Source organism: Sarcophilus harrisii, chromosome 2 (assembly GCF_902635505.1).
Source record: "Sarcophilus harrisii chromosome 2, mSarHar1.11, whole genome shotgun sequence".
In the NCBI taxonomy this organism is placed as follows: domain Eukaryota; kingdom Metazoa; phylum Chordata; class Mammalia; order Dasyuromorphia; family Dasyuridae; genus Sarcophilus; species Sarcophilus harrisii.
The window spans coordinates 18,294,319-18,311,614 of NC_045427.1; the positions used below are offsets into that span (position 1 = coordinate 18,294,319).

General features: G+C 48.9%; 1 protein-coding gene across 1 annotated transcript in view; it reads left to right on the forward strand.

Annotated features, from left to right (window-relative positions):
• The first annotated feature begins 660 nt into the window (after positions 1-660).
• The window catches only part of LOXL2 (lysyl oxidase like 2), a 129,975-nt gene continuing 113,339 nt past the window's right edge, over positions 661-17,296 (forward strand). Inside the window, exon 1 of the mRNA XM_031949665.1 lies at positions 661-929. The gene's annotated coding sequence lies outside the window, so the exon portion shown is untranslated. The remainder of the gene's footprint in view (positions 930-17,296) is intronic.

Sequence of the window (17,296 nt, forward strand, 5' to 3'; positions counted from 1 at the left end):
AGGTGGAGCAAGCTCTCAGCATTCACACGGCTAGGAAGGGAACCCAGGTGTTCTGGCTCCAGATGCAGTGCGCAGCCAGAACTGGACAGATCGATGAACCGCAGGGCTGCGAGCCCTGGGTCCCTAAGTGCCCCAGTGTGCCCGGATCACTTCCCAGACCTGAGTTCCAGTTTGCCTAGCTGTAAAATGGGGATAATCAACCAATGAAGAAACATTTATTCACCTCCTTCTCTATGCCAGTCCCTGACTTATGTGCAGGTGACAAAGACTGGAGTTAACCCGAGTTCAGGGTGCTGAGACAGAGCTGAGGAGGGGGCCGTTCCGGGGCTGACGGGCAGCTGGCGCCCCCCTCCCAGAGGAGGTGAGGAGGGGACTTTCTAAGTCTCATCGGAAATGGGAAGTTGGGTCCTTATCAGCAGAGCGACGGCCAGCGGGGATGGTCCACGACCCCCGGGGTAGAGGAGTGGGGAAGGGGTAGGGGGCGCCCCGATCCCTTCCTTCCTTTCCCCTCCCCTGGCCGGCCTGTGCTGGGGCTCGGGGAGGAGCGGCCCAGCGGAGGAGTTAGAACAAAAGGGGGCCGGGACTGGGCAGCCAGGCGGCGGGCCTGGGCTGGGAAGGGGGTGGGTCCGGGGAGGGGTTTTCGGGGCGGCGCCAGTGAAAAGGAGCCGGAGGGCGCGGGCGCCAGGGTAGCCAGGGCAGCAGCAGCGGCGGCGGCCACCGAGGCAGCGGCAGCGGCGCAGCTTCGCGGAGGGGCCAGAGCTCCCGGAGCCGGCGGGCGGACCCTGCTGCTACTGCCCCGGCAGCCCCCGCAGCTACGGCCCCGGGCGCTTCGGGGAGCGGGGAGAGCGCGCAGGAGCGCGGGAGACCCTAACCCGCCCGGCGGTGGGGCAGAGTCGGGGGGCGGCCGGAGCGCGGCGTCCGCACCTTGGGTAAGTACCTGTGCCCAGACCCCCACGGCCCCACCCCAGAGGGGCGCGCAGAAAGTGGGGGCGCCGGAAAGAGGGGCAGCGGGGCGGGGAGAAGGCGCGTGAGTGCTAGAACCGCAGAATGCCAGGGCTGGGCGGAAGGGGTCCAAGAACAGTTTGTCCCAACGTGCTCCTTTTGCAGATGGGGGAAACTGAGGCATCGAGAGGCGTCTAAACTAGAGTTAGAGCTTGAAGTGACGGCGGAATGCATCCCTTTTAATCCCCTCATTTAACAGATGAGGACACTGAGGGACCAGGGTCACGCGACCAGTCGCCTTCTCCCAGACGGTCCTTGCTTCTGGAGCCCCCGCCTCACTTGTGTCACTGAGCATCCCTTGCTCCCTTCAAGACTGAGCGCAAGCGCCACTTCCTCCGGGAAGCCTTTCCGACGTCCCCAGGCGCGGGCGCCGCTGCCCCTCACCTGCGGTTACTTTCTCTCTATTTCTCCCGTGGATGTGCGGATGTTCCCCGCGGGGAAGCTCCTCGAGGGCCGCGGCTGCGGCGCAGAGCCCGGAGCAAGCAGGGCTTAAACCCAGACTTGCTGGGGGATCCTAATGCCCCCGGGGCTCCCTCCCCGCCGCTTGGGTGGGTGGGACTGCCAGAGGGGAGGGCTGGGACTGCCCCCCCCCCCGCGGGGTCCCACGTGTACACAGATGCACACGCCCTAGACGGCTGACACGGGCGGCACGCACGCACGCCACACACACACATGCACGCACACACTCACTCACACGCTCCGATCTCTGGACCAGTTAATCCCTTCACTGGCCCCTACCCAGAAAAGTAGCAGAAGTAAAAGAAGAGGGAAGCCGGGGTCTGTGGGGGAAACTGAGACCAGGATCGGACCACGTGAGGGTCTCAGCTTTGCCTCTGGCCGTGGCTGAGTCAATTTCCTCGTCTATAAAGAAAGGCCGTTAATTGCTGGGGGAGGCTCCTTGGAGGTGGCTGGGAAGGCTCCTTGGAGGTTGCTGGGAAGGCTCCTTGGAGGCCGACGTCCTCTCCTGGAACTCCAGCCCAAGATGCCCCGTCCAGGCTCATTCATTCTGGTCTTTATTGTGTCTGTGGGGTTGCTCCCCGCCTCTCTCTCCCCTCCCCAGTAAGACATGAGCTTGGGGGGGGGGGTCACTCCTGTATCTCCCATGATAGCGCAGTGGCCTCAGAACAGCACTCAGGACAGTGGGGAGCCCCTGGGGGATGTGTGCGGAGGCCATCCTTGTTTGGGTATGGGCTGGTCCCCGGACGCTGTCATTCTGGGACTGTTTCACGGGGACCTGCCCTGTTTATTGCTGGGGATGAAGGCTGGCCGGCCGCCACTCAGAGCCTCTGCAGCTTAAACTGGAGGAGAAGGTGCCTGAAGTACAGGTAGTCCCTGGGGGCTCCCGGACAACAAGCAGCCTTAGGTCTGAGGGCACCCTGACTATGGGAGATGCAGGGGAGTGGAAGACAGCAAATACCTGGATTCAAATTGCCCTCCAGACACTACTGAAATGGCATTTCCCCATATACTCATTGAAGGGCTCTGCTGTATACAGTAGGTGCTTAATAAATGCTTTATGAGCTTTATAAAAGAGAGCAGCTGCTAGAGGGATTCTGTCATTTACTCTGTGTGGGCAGGTCACCCAGTTTTATCCATGAAATGGAGAGATTGGAGCTGGGGATCTCTATATTTAAATCCTACAAATACGCTATTAGGGAATATTTGTGCCTGAAATGTGTCAGTGGGTTCAGAGGGTTTTTAGGATTTAAATTCAGAAAAGACCTTGGGGGTCATCCAATCCAATCCTCTCATTTGACAGATAAGGAAACTGAGGTCCAGATAGAAGTGATTTGTCTGTTTGGCTCATTCATCCGTTCATCAGACTTTTATTAACTCCTACTCTTTGGGTTCCCAGGGAGGTGCAAAGTTTACACCATAAGCTTTGTAGAGTGGGAGATTTAGGACTTTGCAAAGACTTTCCTCTACAAATATTAGCACCCCCACTTTGTGGATCAGAAAACCAGGGGACAAGGAGGCAATGACTCACAGTCATGGTGTGGTGGAGGCAGCGGACAGAGGCTTAGCTCTGGAGATTAGGATATCGGAGCTCTAGCCTGGCTGCCGACACCCTGGCGGTGTCCATTACCCTCGGAGCGTCTCAGGCCACTCTCTGAGACCGGTCTGGACCAAATTTCTAAATGGGCTCAGGGCGGCGGACTCCACATGTGCAGCCAGATCAGCAGGCTGGTGGATGGGAGAACTAGATCCCCGCTGTGAGCTCAGTCTCCCAAGGGGGTGGAAACCTCTTTGCCCTGACAGATTGGGGGAGCCTCACAGACTCGTTGCCAGCGGGGTTTCTGGCCGCTGTGCATCTGTCGGCTTCTTTGCCAAAACTTGGTCCTCTCAGACGGGTTCTCCAGAGCAGAGGAAAATTTTCAAAGGAAATAATGAACTTTCTGTAGCTTGGAGAAGACCTGATGGAGTCTGACTTTGCCCTGGGAAAGCTCTTGGGGGGGACATGGTACTAACAATCCCTTGGGGCAGCACAGGTTTTGGACCCAAGATGAGCATGGCTTGGACTGGCTTAGGTGAATGGCGGATAGTCAAGCTCTTCTTTCACTTAGGAAGGAACCGTGTCCACAGTCCTGAGCCCATTCAGAAATTTGGTCCAGACTGGTATACAGTTGGCACTTAATAAGTGCTTATTGTTGGAATGTTTTTTTAATCTTATATCTTCAGCACCAGCATATAGTGGGTGCTTAATAAATGCTTACAGCTTGATGGATTATAGGTGTATTGTCCTCATTTTACAAATGAAGAAACTAGGTCTTAAGAGTTTGAGTGATTTGATGAAACTCACAAAATCAGTATGTTTCTAGAGCTGTCTTTTGGCTCCTTCAACCAATTCTCTTCCTATGTTGTACCACTTCTTGTCTTGTACTTAATAGGTGATTAATAAGTAAGTGTTTGTTGAATTAAATTGAAGGGACTTACTGAAAATCAATGTTGTTTTGGATGTTTAATCATGCTGACTCTCTATGATCTCATTTGGGGTTTTCTTGGCAAAGATACTACAAGGGTTTGCCATTCCCTTCTCCAATCCATTTTACAGTGAGGAAACTGAGGCACACAGTTATGTGACTTGTCCAGAGTCACACAGCTTATAAGTATCTGAAGTCAGATTTGAACTTGCAGCCTCCTTGACTCTGGGTCTGGGGCTCAGTCCCCTGCCCCCTCAGCTGTCCCTCCAAATCTCTAGCCAAGTCTACAACACAGGTTTGACTCGAACCCGGCCCAGGGCTCCCTGTTGCTGAACAATCTTGTTGCCAGAGAGCCGGCTGGGCTCAGTTTGGTTCTGAGTCCACCCAGCTGTCAGCTCTGTCTCTGGCTTGGGAGATGCCCCGGTGGCCGTGGCCAGGAGTCCCACTGGCCAGGATGCTGGGCTGGATCGCAGTCTGGAGTTCCATTTCCGGCCCCATGATGGGAACAGATTTCTGGGCTTCCAGAGCGGGTTCTTCTCCATGATGTCATTCACTCCCCCAAAAGACCCCGTGAGAGAGCGTGGGGTCGTTATCCTAACAGATAATTGTTGGGGCCGGCAGGGCAGAGCAAGCTGGGAGAGCAGACACCCCCTCGGACCCAGGCTAGCTCTTCATCCTCAGTCTCTTAGATGCCCTCTTCCCACCCCCCACTCTGCCTCCTCCATCTAGAGCTTTAAGTCACTTAACTCAGTGCCCCAAGAATCAGCCTCCCGCAGCAGTCCTCGCTCAGGACCAGGAGAGAGTTTCCACACCAAAAAACCCGAAACAAACAAACAAACAAATAAATCACAGGACTGGACTGGGCTGATCTGAATTCAAATCTGGCTGCAGACTCTCACTATTGGCGTGATCCTGTGCAAATGACCTAAGTAACCCCTGTCTCTGTTTGCAAGCTATTTAAAAGTGGGGATAATAATGGCAGTTATTGCTCAGGGTTGTTGTAACTATCAAATGAGATACTTAGCACAGTGCGTGGCACATAGTAGGTGCTTAATACATGCTTCCTCCCTCCCTCCCTCCCTCATCCTCCTTCCTTCCTTCCTTCCTTCCTTCCTTCCTTCCTTCCTTCCTTCCTTCCTTCCTTCCTTCCTTCCTTCCTTCCTTCCTTCCTTCTTCCCTTCTTCCTTCCTTTCCTTCTTCCTTTTTTTCCTCCCTTCTTTCCTTCCATCCTCCCTCCCTTCCTCTCTCCCTCCCTCTGAATTATGCCCCACATAGTATTCCTTGCCTTTGGAGTTTCAATGGCCTCCAGGCACCTTGGAACAGTGTAGGAATCATGGGAAAGCCTTTGGACTGGACAAGGGATGAAGTCTTGTCTCTCCCTCTGAAGAGTTGGGAGATCCTTAGGTAGTGCACTCCTCTCCCTCCTCCTCCCCCTCATGGGGACTCAGTTTTATTATCTGTAAAATGGGAGTGGGTTTGGAAAAGATGGTTACTTCTGCCAAACACATTATTTTCTATTCTAAAGTCTCCTGCCCCCACCATTCTGATATCCTGTGTTTTAATCGCCTGCCTCAGTTTTGCCATATTCTGTTCTAAGATTCCCCTTGCTCATGTCCCATGTCCTAAGTACTCTCCCAGCTCTCACAGTCTATGATTGATGGATTTTCAGTATTCTAAAGGCGCTTACTTGTTGCCTAACTCTTGTAAAGTACATATGGATATTAAAACAAGCGGTCTCTGGGGCTTGGCTGTGACTTCTGGCTCCTTCCTATGCACTGAAGAGAAACTGAGCTCCTCTTGTGCCCTCCTGGGTTCTCCAGGACACACCTAAGGCTGAGCTTGGGCTTTGGCTGGAGGGAAGCTCCCCTCCAATCTTTGCTTTCCAGGTCTGGCTCTGCATAAGTATCACCGATACCTGCAGAAATGTGGGTCTCTATTTCTTTAAGGTCTGTAAAGTACTTAATCCTCTCATTCAACCCTGGAAAGTGGCTGCTTTTATTATTCCCATTTTACAGATGAGGAAACTGAGACAGAGATTTTTAACATATACATATACATATATATGTATATATATACATATATACAGAGTTAACACAGCTAATAAGTGCTTAGACAGAATTTGAACTCCACTCTCTTTGCTTCAGTTCCAATGTCCCACCCCCAAGTGTCCCCTGGAGATATGGTAATGTAGAATGAGCCTCGGAGTCAGGAAGACCCAAGTTCAAATCCTGCCTCGGAAATTTCCTGGCTGTGGAACTCAGGACAAATAAGTTCTCTGATCCGCGGCTCCTTCTGGGGAGACAGAATGAATGGCCTCTAAGGTCTCTTCCAGTCCCATGTCCTCCCCCCACTGGTGGCTTCTTATCTTGGAGTTTGAAGGAGCTATTTTGGGCTCGTTGGTTATTTTTAAATAACTGAACCTGGAGTCCCATAAACCAAGTGATTGAAGTCTCGGTTCCAGGCTGGCCTCGGACCCCCCAGGAGACAGTTTCAGTGGGAGCCTTTGGGCAGAGAGAGAATCAATGACTGCTGACAGAGGCTCCATTTGGGAGGCCGAAAACCTTGGGCCGGGCAGGCTCCCTCTCTCGCTGGGGAACAGCCAGGGGTCAGGCAGGATTCTCTGGCCCCCGGCCAGAGGGACCAGCCCCTTGGATGCCTGTCTGTAGGGGAGGGGATGAGTGCCCCTTCCAACCCTAACCCCCAAAGGCCTCCTGTTCCCCCCAGGATGCCCCCAGACCTTGTGTCAGCTCCTGGAGCCCCTGCTGGGGCTGCTCAATAAGCCCCATTCATTCACCAGCCTTCGCTTGGAGACCTTCCGGGATGGGGAGCTGCTGCCTCTCCCACTTTGGGGCTCTTCTCCCTGGCAGCCTGTTCCCTCTCTGAATTTTCCTGCCTCCCCCCCGGCCCCTGCCCCAGGTCTGTCCGGCACCAAAAATTACCTCCTGCACCAGGGACAGCCTCGTCAAAGTTCAAAGTGGGCGAAATTTGGTTAATATAATTCTCTACAGATGAATTCTAACCCCAGTGCTGGGACCCACGGCAGTCGTTCACAAGTGTTTCCTTCCACTGTGGGCATTTTCACGTGGAAGGCGGTGGAATAACGGAATCTTTGAGGTAGGGCGGCAGCAAACCTCCCGGGAGAGGCTCCGGCCTGGGCCGCCTCGCCCAGACTGACACATAGGGCGTTAGAGATTCATGGAGTCCCAGAGAAGCCATCGCTGACCTGGGATTCTCTCTGCAATGCCCCTGACAAATGGGGATCTGCTCTTTGCTTGAAGCCCCTCAGCAATGGGGGACTTGCCACTTCCCCGGAGAACCCGGGCCACTTCTGAATAGCTCAGACTGTTAGCAAGTTTCTCCTGACCTTGAGCTGAGATTCGTTTCCTAGTTCTGCCTGCTGGGGCCAAACACATCTAAGGCTTCCTCTAGCCCTCCAAATGTTTGAGGGCATCTGCCATGCCCCCTAAAGTCTTGCTGAACCCGCCTGATTCATTCACTCTATTTTTAAATGGTATATATCTCTATCTCTATCTATCTATCCATCTAATGCTGGCAGGCTGAGGCAGAGAGCTGTTGCTGTGACCCATGAAGACTCTAGGGGTATCACCGAAGGTTTGGGGTCAGTCATTTCTAATGTGAAAGCTCTTGAGTCCCCACTATAGTCTACCAGTAACTATGGAGTCATTAGTAGTAGTTACTTGATGAACCTGCTGGATTCGTTCACCCTATCTTTAAGTGATATATACAGAGAGAGAGAGAGAGAGAGAGAGAGAGAGAGAGAGAGAGAGAGAGAGAGAGAGAGAGAGAGAGAGAGAGAGAGATTATATATAGTCTATATATAGACTAGAATTTTCTTGTTTTAGATCTGCCCTCTCATCCAAGGAAAATCACTTTTGGTGATGATCAGCAGGGAGAAGGTGATGTTTAACCTCAGGAGTGACTCCTCATGGTGGAATCCCAAACATTGCTGGGGAAGTCTCTGGGGTCCCAAATGAACTCTAGACCCCTTTGTTTCCCAAACTATTCTTCCCTTCTCCTAAGGGATACTTGATGCTCTCCCAAGAATCTTTGCATGTTCAGGAGAAAAACTCCTTAGGATCGGGGTAGGACCTTGAGTTCACGGCATTGAATTACAGAGTTTACAGTCTGGGCCACTGACTTAGATGAAAGGCCCCTCTGTGTCTTGTTTGAGTCTAGGCCCCCCATCCCTCAGTCCCCCAGCAGAGTGTGGGCCCCTCCAGAGCGTGAAGAAGGTAAATGAGCCTTTGGCTCTCTGGCATCCTCGTATCTCCCTCTCCCAGACTCGGAGCATGGTTGGGTTGAGGCTGAGCACTCGCGAAGGAAAGGAAAGAGCCTGCCCGTCCCCTGGCTGGGACTGTACAAGGAACTCCCCTTCAAGGAGAGGGCGGATGAAATGGCTCCTGTGGTCTCCTACAGCTCAGGAATTCCTGAATAAAAAGCAGGGAGTGGTGGAGGGCAGGTACTGAGAACTTACAGGGAGACACTTTGGTGGTGAATGAAAGGAGGGGAAGCCTTTGTTTGATCCCTCCCCCAGTCTCACACATCCCTCCCGCCATGGACATAGTCCACCAGACTCGCTGTTCTCCCTCCACGCATCCCATCTCCTCCCTCCTCCCTGCCCTCTGTGCCTAAAGGACACTCCCTCCTCCTCACCTCTGTTTCCCAGAATCCTCTGTTCCCTTGGGTGCTTAGCTTGTATCCCCTCTCCCATTCCCAGTCACAAAATAAAATACAAAGCATGGTACAGGGAACCAACTCCAGGGAAACACAAGGATCAAAACATAATTTTAAAAGAGGTCATGGACCTGAGGTTAGGAATCCCTCCCTCTTCCCCCATTGCTTTCTATTTGTATGGTAAGGGTATTTCATATCCGCTTCTCAATGGGCAGCTTAGATGGAGCCCGTTAGAATGGGAGCTACTTGAAAGCGGATTATTTTGCTTTTTTCCTTGGATTCCCAGCACTCGGTACATTGCTTGGCTCATGGTAAATCCTTAATGCTTGTTGGGTAGAATGGGATGGAACCTGATGTAGACTTAGGACCTTGGGAGATAATGGCCATGTCACCCTGGGGGGCTAATTCTTCCTTGGCTGCCATTGTTTTTGTATCTCTGACAGACAGATTGAGAGGGAGAAACAGAAACGGGGACAGAGATAGAGACAGAGTCAGATAGAGACAGAAGATGGATGGAGAGACAGAGAGATTATATATATTCATGTTTGTAGAGAGATTTTATATATTATATATACAGAAAGAGATGATAGACACATAGATGGATAAATGGAGGGATATCAATAGAGGGATAGAAACAAATGGATGGATGGATAGATAAATTATATATATATATATAATCTCTCTCTATATATATAGAGATTATATATATAAGAGATGGATAGACAGACAGACAGACAGATAGGTGGATAGACCTATCAATAGAGATATAGAGAAAGATGAATGGATAAATAAATTATATATATATATATATATATATATATATATATATATATGAGATGATAGACAGATGGATAGATAGACAGGCAATAGAAAGACAGAGACATCTCTGTGGATGGATGGATAGATAAATTGTATATATAATAGCTAGTAGCTGGGTAGACAATCAGACAGACAAATAGATGGACAGACAGCTGGATGGAGGCCAGAGAGGAGCCGGAACTGGGTTGGGAAAGGTGACCTCAGGTGCTCACGAACATGAGGGAAGCTGCTGCCTCCCAGGGAGCACGGGTTTGGAGCCCCCACCCCCAAGGTTCATAGCCCAGGGAGAGGCTGTCGGGGAGGGCAGAGTCCCTGGGCTTTCCCACTGCTTCCTGGCATTGCATCATGTGGAAAGTATGCAGCCCTCTCTCCCCCTCCTTCTCCCTTTATCCTCCTTGTTCCTTCTCTCTGCTTTTCCTCCTCTCCCCCTCCCCCCAACCCGTGGAGGGATCCTCACCCACGTGTTCTTCGCCTGAATGATGGAGGGGAACATGTCGGGGTCAGGGGCCGGGAAGGAGCCGCCGGCCTCGCGGCCGCTCCGGCTGCTTCTGCTCAACCCAGGGAGAGCCTGCGGGTGTCGGGCCTCTTAGCTGGACTTGGGGGGGGGGACTGGGGGCAGGTTCTGGTCACCCCGGGGAGGAGCAGCAGTTTGCTGGATGGTGGGCCCGGATTTTCCCTGGAGAAGCTGCCTCAGACGGGGGCAGCCGCCGGGGCTCGTGGGCAGCTCTCCGTGCCTGGGCACAGTTGAGGGACCAGAGAATTTCAGATTGAACATAGGGAAGGACCTTCAGGACCGTCGGTCTCTAAACTTCGTAAACCGCGGGGTCCCATAAATGATTGGGGGGATCCTGAAATTTTAGTTCTGGTTATAGAGAACAGGGCAGACCCCATGCTGGCGGGCCCCCGGCCCGCTGGAGGCCACACGGGGAAGGCTTCAGCTGCCCCTCAGCTGGAAGGGAATCACGGTTCTTGGTGGGGGGGGGGCCGCCGAGAGCGCGGACGGCCTCTGCTTTAATGTCCTCCCTTCTGATAAACCGAGCCCGGTTCCAACGTCGGATCACGTGACAGGCTGGGGACTCTCTTTTCTGGGTCCCCAGTAGGCGGGACTGCAGAACCTTCAGGGGATCCCAGGCTGCATCTCTGGGAGGGGGTGTTGGGGGGGCGGCGTAGCAGCAGATTGTGGGGGGGGGAGGCTGCCGAGCCTGGGGCTTTCTGGGGAGCAGTCGGGGTTGGTGGTGGCCAGAAGCGCTTCCCAGAGACTGATCAGCACTGGCCTCCTGAGAGACGCTCCAAGGCTCTGGGATCAAGGGCCGGGTCTCTCTGGCCCTGTCCCAGCAACTGGTCCAGGCACTGATTTAGCTCCTCAGGCCTGGGCTGCCTCCCGCGGGGGCTGCTGCGGCCACGGAAGGGCTTGGAGCACCGAGGGATACCAAGGGCCAGTCAGACTTAGAGCTTATTCAGGTAGTGCAATATAAAGGAACACAATATACAATTATTGAGTACCTGGTGTATACAAAGCAGATGCAAGTGGGGGGAAATCTAGAAAGTGTAGATAAGACTGTCAAGGAACTCACAGAATTAAGGCTGAAAGGTAGGATTATGAAGATTTAGAACTGGCAGTGTTATAGAAAGCATCTAATCTAATCTCCTCATTTTATAGGTGAGGAAATAAACCTAGGGAGAGGATTCACTCCCTTCCCTCCCTCCCTCCCTCCTTTTCCTCCCTTCCTCCCTCTCTCTTTCCCTTCCTTCCTTCCTTCCTTCCTTCCTTCCTTCCTTCCTTCCTTCCTTCCTTCCTTCCTTCCTTCCTTCCTTCCTTCCTTCCTTCCTTCTTCCTTCCTTGGACCAGTCATGTTCTTTCTCTGGGCCTCAGTTTCTCCATTTGTCAAATAAAAAGGATTTGACTAGATGAGCTCCAAGGTCCTTTGTACTTTAAAGAATTGGGCAATTACAAAACAAAATCCTGGGTGGGCTCCAACTTACCGACTCGGGGGACCAGGGAAGGTCTTGGGGGAGGTGACATCTGAGCTGGCTTTTGGAAGGGCTCAGAGAACAGTCCACTTTGCCTGAGTAGAGAATGAATGGGGGAGGGGAACAAGCCCCTTTGATCCCTTCCATTCTCCCTCCTTCACTGTGGGTTCGCCTGGTTCTCAGGATTTCCCTTTGAAGCCATGATGCCCTCTTAGCTATAAATGTGATCTCACTGGGGCTTGGGGGTGGGGGAGGATGTGGGTTTCCAGAATAATCATTCTAATAGATGAGGTCGTGATGGTTGCTATAAACACTATGCATCCCACACCCATCACTCTGGTCCCCACAGGCTCCCTGTGGCCTGCAGCAGGAAAATTCGAGAATTCCATTTTCACTCCGTGTTAGGCACGATGGTCAGCGCTGGGATATGGGCAAGTGGGAGTCAGTCATCATCCTAAAGAAGCGACTAGGTGCCCCAGTGGCTCTGGAGTCAGGAAGACCTGACACTTACTAGCCACAGACACTTATTAGCTGTGTGATCCTGGGCAAGTCACTTCATTTCTCTTTATCTCAGTTTCCCCAAATGTAAAATGAGGATAATAATAGTTTCCTCCCAGGGGTGTTGTGCAGATGAAACAATATTTGTAAAGTGCTTAGCACAGTGCCTGGCACATGACGGGAGCTATATAAAGTATTAGGTATTATTATTATTATTATTACTGTTATTTTTTTTTATCGTTGTTGTCATTAGTGGAAATGGATTCAGATAAGTATCCACAATACAAGGATATCCACAATACAAATTCATAAATGTGATCTCCCCACAAGGCCATCCAAGGACAGAAGCTTCTGGAGAACCTCACCGTCCACAGGCCAGCCCTCTCCACCAAGGCTTCTGCTACTTCTCCAGGACAGCGGTCAAAATTTAGGCCAGCTGACGTTTCTCAATTTTATACCTCAGGGGATGTCGTTATCAGGGTTATTTCTGTTGTCACATCTTCCAAAGAATCCCCAAAGGTGCTGATGGGAGCGACCGTCTTGTAAAAGAGCTTAGAAGTTGTTGCTTTGCTTGATTTATGTAATTAAATGCTTTTTTTGGAATCAACAAACAATAAGCACAGAGAGATCTTGTGTTCTCTGTATCTTTTGGGGGTGAGATGGGAAAGATACGGTCTATTTTTGAATTATGAATGCTTTTTCCCCCACTGATACTCTTACTGAGGATGCCCTCTGTTTGTGTCTGGATGGCCCTCCATAATTTTGTACACCAAGGAGAGTAAGCATAAAGTTAGGCTGGCCATTATTGACGCTCTTTCGGTCGTCAATAAATTTTTGGGGTGTTAATAAATTCTAAGATTTCCTCCTCCTGTCTTCTGTATGAATTCCATGCAATATAAATGCATTTTAAGAAAGATCTCCTACAGATGTTTTGTATAAGGGTCACTCAGGGTCCTCACAACTGTATTCCCGCTAGTGCCATTCTCCTCCCTAGACAGTGGGTTCAAACTAGCTTCTTTCCCCATCTTTATTCTTCTCAATTCAATTTCTACCCCCCTTGCTTCCATAAGCATATCTAGGACTGTGGTGTTAAGATTCAAGTGCGGTGGTTCCCTGGTCACAGGATCATAGATTTAAAGCCAAAAGAAACCTTAAATGCCACCCGATCCGACCATTTCATTTTACAGATGAGAAAAGTGGGACATTTATGCAAGTTGTGACTTACCAGAAGTCACGGAGCTTATAAATGTCTGGGTTGGGATTTAAACCCAGACTGAAGATCCAATGCCCTATTCACCAATTCCTGTTCCTCCTCCTTTATGGAAACCGCAATTTATTACAACAATTTTGCAGATCTTTTCCATTTTTTCTTGCTGTTCTTTTTATTTAATTTTTGTTTCAAGCTGTTACCTTCTATCCTTCCAACCTGCAGTAGAGAAGGCCAACATCTCTCTCTCTCTTTCTCTTTCTCTCTCTCTCTCTCCCTTTCATATACACACACAAGAAACCATCCAATTAACAGTTCTATCTAGTAGTTTTTCTCTTGTCTGCTGGTGAATAATATGTTCCTCCATAGATCTTTTGTAATTGATTTAAATATTCTTATAACTCAAAATAGCTTAATCACAGCTGTGTGAGGTTAAGTGACTTGCCCAGGGTCACACAGCTAGGAAGTGTTAAGTATCTGAGGCCAGATTTGAACTCAGGTCCTCCTGACTTTAGGGCTGGTGCTCTATCTACTACACCAACTAGCTGCCCCATTCACATTTGTTTTTTAAACAATATTTCTATTACTGTGTATAACAATCTTTTGGTTCTGCTCATTTTATTCTTTATTATTTCATGCAAGTCTTTCCATGTTTTCCTAAAATCAACCTGCTCATCATTTATTACATCACAGTAGTATTCCATCACAGTCATACACCACAGTTTATGCCCCAATTAATGAACACTTTTTCAATTTCCAGTTTTTTGTCAACACAAAGAGAATTTTTATACATATTTTGGTACATATAGATTCTTTTCATTAGAGTGTTAATTTGCATTTCTCTAATCAATAATGATTTAGAGTATTTTCCCATAACTTTATATATATATATATATGTATATATAAATAAAAAACTATATAACTTTATAAAAACTTTATAAAACTTTTTTTTAAGTTTTAATTTCTTCCTCCAAAAACTGCTTATTCATATCCTTTGATGACTTACCAATCTTACAAATTTGACAAAGTTTCTTTGAGATAAGAAGCCAGCACACTGATGCGTTGTTGGTGGAGTTGTGAACGTATTCAACCATTCTGGAGAGCAATCTGGAATTATGCCCAAAAAGTTATCAAACTGTGCATACCCTTTGATCCAACAGTGTAACTACTGGGCTTATATCCCAAAGAGATCTTAAAGGAGGGAAAGGGACCTGTATGTGCCAAAATGTTTGTGGCAGCCCTTTTTGTAGTGGCCAGAAACTGGAAAATGAATGGATGCCCATCAATTGGAGAATGGTTGGGTAAATGGACGTATATAAATGTTATGGAATATTATTGTTCTGTAAGAAATGACCAGCAGGATGAATACAGAGAGGATTGGGGAGACTTTATATGAGGATCAATTCTGATGGACGTGGCCCTCTTCAACAATGAGATGAACCAAATCAGTTCCACTAGAGCAGTAATGAACAGAACCAGCTACACCCAGGGAAAGAACTCTGGGAAATGAGTGTGAACCACAACATAGCATTTCCACTCTTTCTGTTATTGTTTGCTTGCATTTTTGTTTTCCTTCTCGGATTTTTTTCTTTCTTTCTAAATCTGATTTTTCTTGTGTAGCAGGACAACTGTATAAATACATATACATATATTGTATTTAACATATACTTTAACATATTTAACATATCTTGGTCTACCTGCCATCTAGAGGAAGGGGTGGGAGGAAGGAGGGGAAAAGTTGGAATAGAAGTTTTTGCAAGGATCAATGCTGAAAAATTACCCATGCATATGTTCTCAATTAAAAGCTATAATTTTAAAAAAAGAGATAAGAAGCCAGGGTGCTGTTCTTTTTTCCATTTTCATCCTTAAAATTCATAACACAAAGACAAATGAATATAAATTCTATGCAATTATCGAGGACATTTCAGAAGGGAGAGGAGTAACTGAGGGGAGAGGAAAGGGTAACATCTGATCTGTCTCTGCAGGAAGTCAGGGATTCGCAGGCAGAAGAAAGGGTTTGAGCGTAAAAATGAACTAGGGCAGACTTGGAAGAGCAATGGGAAGAGCAGAGGGGCCGGGTGTGGTGTAGACATTCTGGCCTGATTTGATTTTCAAACTCCAGAACTACTCCCTGCTGGAAACAGCACTGACTTTTCGGGGCTGTATTCTCCGTTCCAGTAGGTGATTGGTCGTCACACTGAAAAAGGAAGGCTGCTCATGGGAGTAGGGGGGTCAAATGGGTTGAAATTCTTTGGAGCAGGGGTTTGGAAAAGGTCTCCTCCTAGAGAACAGCCGGGAACTGTTTTGATTGTTGTAATCGGACTGTGACTCTCAGGGAGCTGCAGTGAGTCACCGGTACAACAAAGCTGAGCAATCTTGGCTTGGTGATTTAAGTACTAGGCACAGAATCAGGGAGGCTTGGATTCAGATTCTGATTCTGACACTGCTGATAGTGGGGAGGTCACTTAGCCTTTCTGGGCCTCAGTCTCAGGCAGTAAACATTTATTAAACACCTACTATGTGCTAAGTGTTAAGTGACAGACAGATAATAGGTTTTTGTTGTCCAGTTATTTCAGTCATGTCCGACTCTTTGTGACCCCATTTGAGGTTTTCTTGGTGAAGATGCTAGAATTGTTTTTCCATGTCCTTCTCCATCTTGTTGTACACATGAAGGAACTGAGGCAAACAGGGTTAAGGGACTAGCACAGGGTCACGCAGCTACTAAGTATCGGAGGCTAGATTTGAACTCAGAGAGTTGAATCTTCCTAACACTAGGTCCAGTGCTCATCCGCTGCTCCACCTAGATACCCTGAGCCCAGAGCTAGTGCTCCTCTATTAAGTGCCTGCTGTATGCAAAGCTTTGTCTCTGGTACTAAGTAACATGAGATGAGACCTAACCCCTCCCACTAATTAGGGAGGTAGGAGACGGAATTCTCAGCTTTGACTCCAACCCAGGCAATCTGGGTAAATCCTCTGTCAAGTCACTTCACTTTGCTATGATGTTAATTGATGATCATGTTGACTTCCCTTTCTTATGATGGAAATTGGTGATTATGTTGTACGTGGCATGTTAAGTAAAACATACTATATAAATGTATGGCATTATAGTAATTGATGGGGCTTATAACACCTCTCCCCCCCCCTCCCCCCGCCATCCAATGGATATTCCCAAAATACCGATCTTGCCACGTCACTCCCTTTCTCAAAAATCTTCAGTGGCTCCCTATTGTCTCAGGGATTGAAAACATCCTTCCATCTGGAGGTCATTTGCAATGTACTTCTTGCTAACTTTCCTTATTTTTTATTATCCCTTCTAGTCAAACACAAGATCCCATCTCTTGCCTTTGCACAGGGGAATACCTCACGTCTAGAACACAGTCCCTACTCACCTGCCCCTCTTAGGAAGTGTAATCTCTTCAAAGCACAAATAGCTTCTTCTGCAGGAAGCCTTTCCCCATTCCCCCAGCTATTTCCCTCTTGAATCATTTTGTATAAGTTTGCATCTAATTATGGTGTTCACATTGTATTTCCTACTAGAATGGAAACCTCTGGAGGACAGAGTCTGTTTCATCCTTTTATCTCCTAGATCTAGAGTGAGCACTCAACCTTTTCTGGGTGATGGACAAGCTAGCCAAGTCTTTTTTTTTTTTTTTCCTGAGTCAATTGGGGTTAAGTGACTTGCCCAGGGTCACACAGTCAGGAAGTGTTAAGTGTCTGAGGTCAGATTTGAACTCAGGTCCTCCTGACTTCGGGGCTGTGTTCCATCCACTGCCCCACCTAGCTGCCCCTAGCCAAGTCTTTTGGACTGCACCGAATAGTAATATTTAAAAGCAGAGGAAAATATAAGATTGTAGAAGAAACCAATTTTAATTGAATCAATATGTACTTCTTTCTCCCTCCAAGATCATGGAGCCTCTCGTCTAGAGTTAACAGCTTGCTAGTCTAAGATCGCTCATTCTTTCATTTAAGAAAACTGAGGCACAGGGAGGTTTGTTCCCTTGCTTAAGGTTACCCAGCCCATGAACCAGTGACAGAATTTGAATGCAAGTCTTCTGACTCCTCATCGTGTGCTCTCCATGATTCTTCACTCTTATCTCATCCTTGGATGCCCTCTCTGCAGGCACAGTGCCTGGGACAGCGCGATGCCTAACGTTTGGTGATCTGGACGAAGGAGAACGCGGCT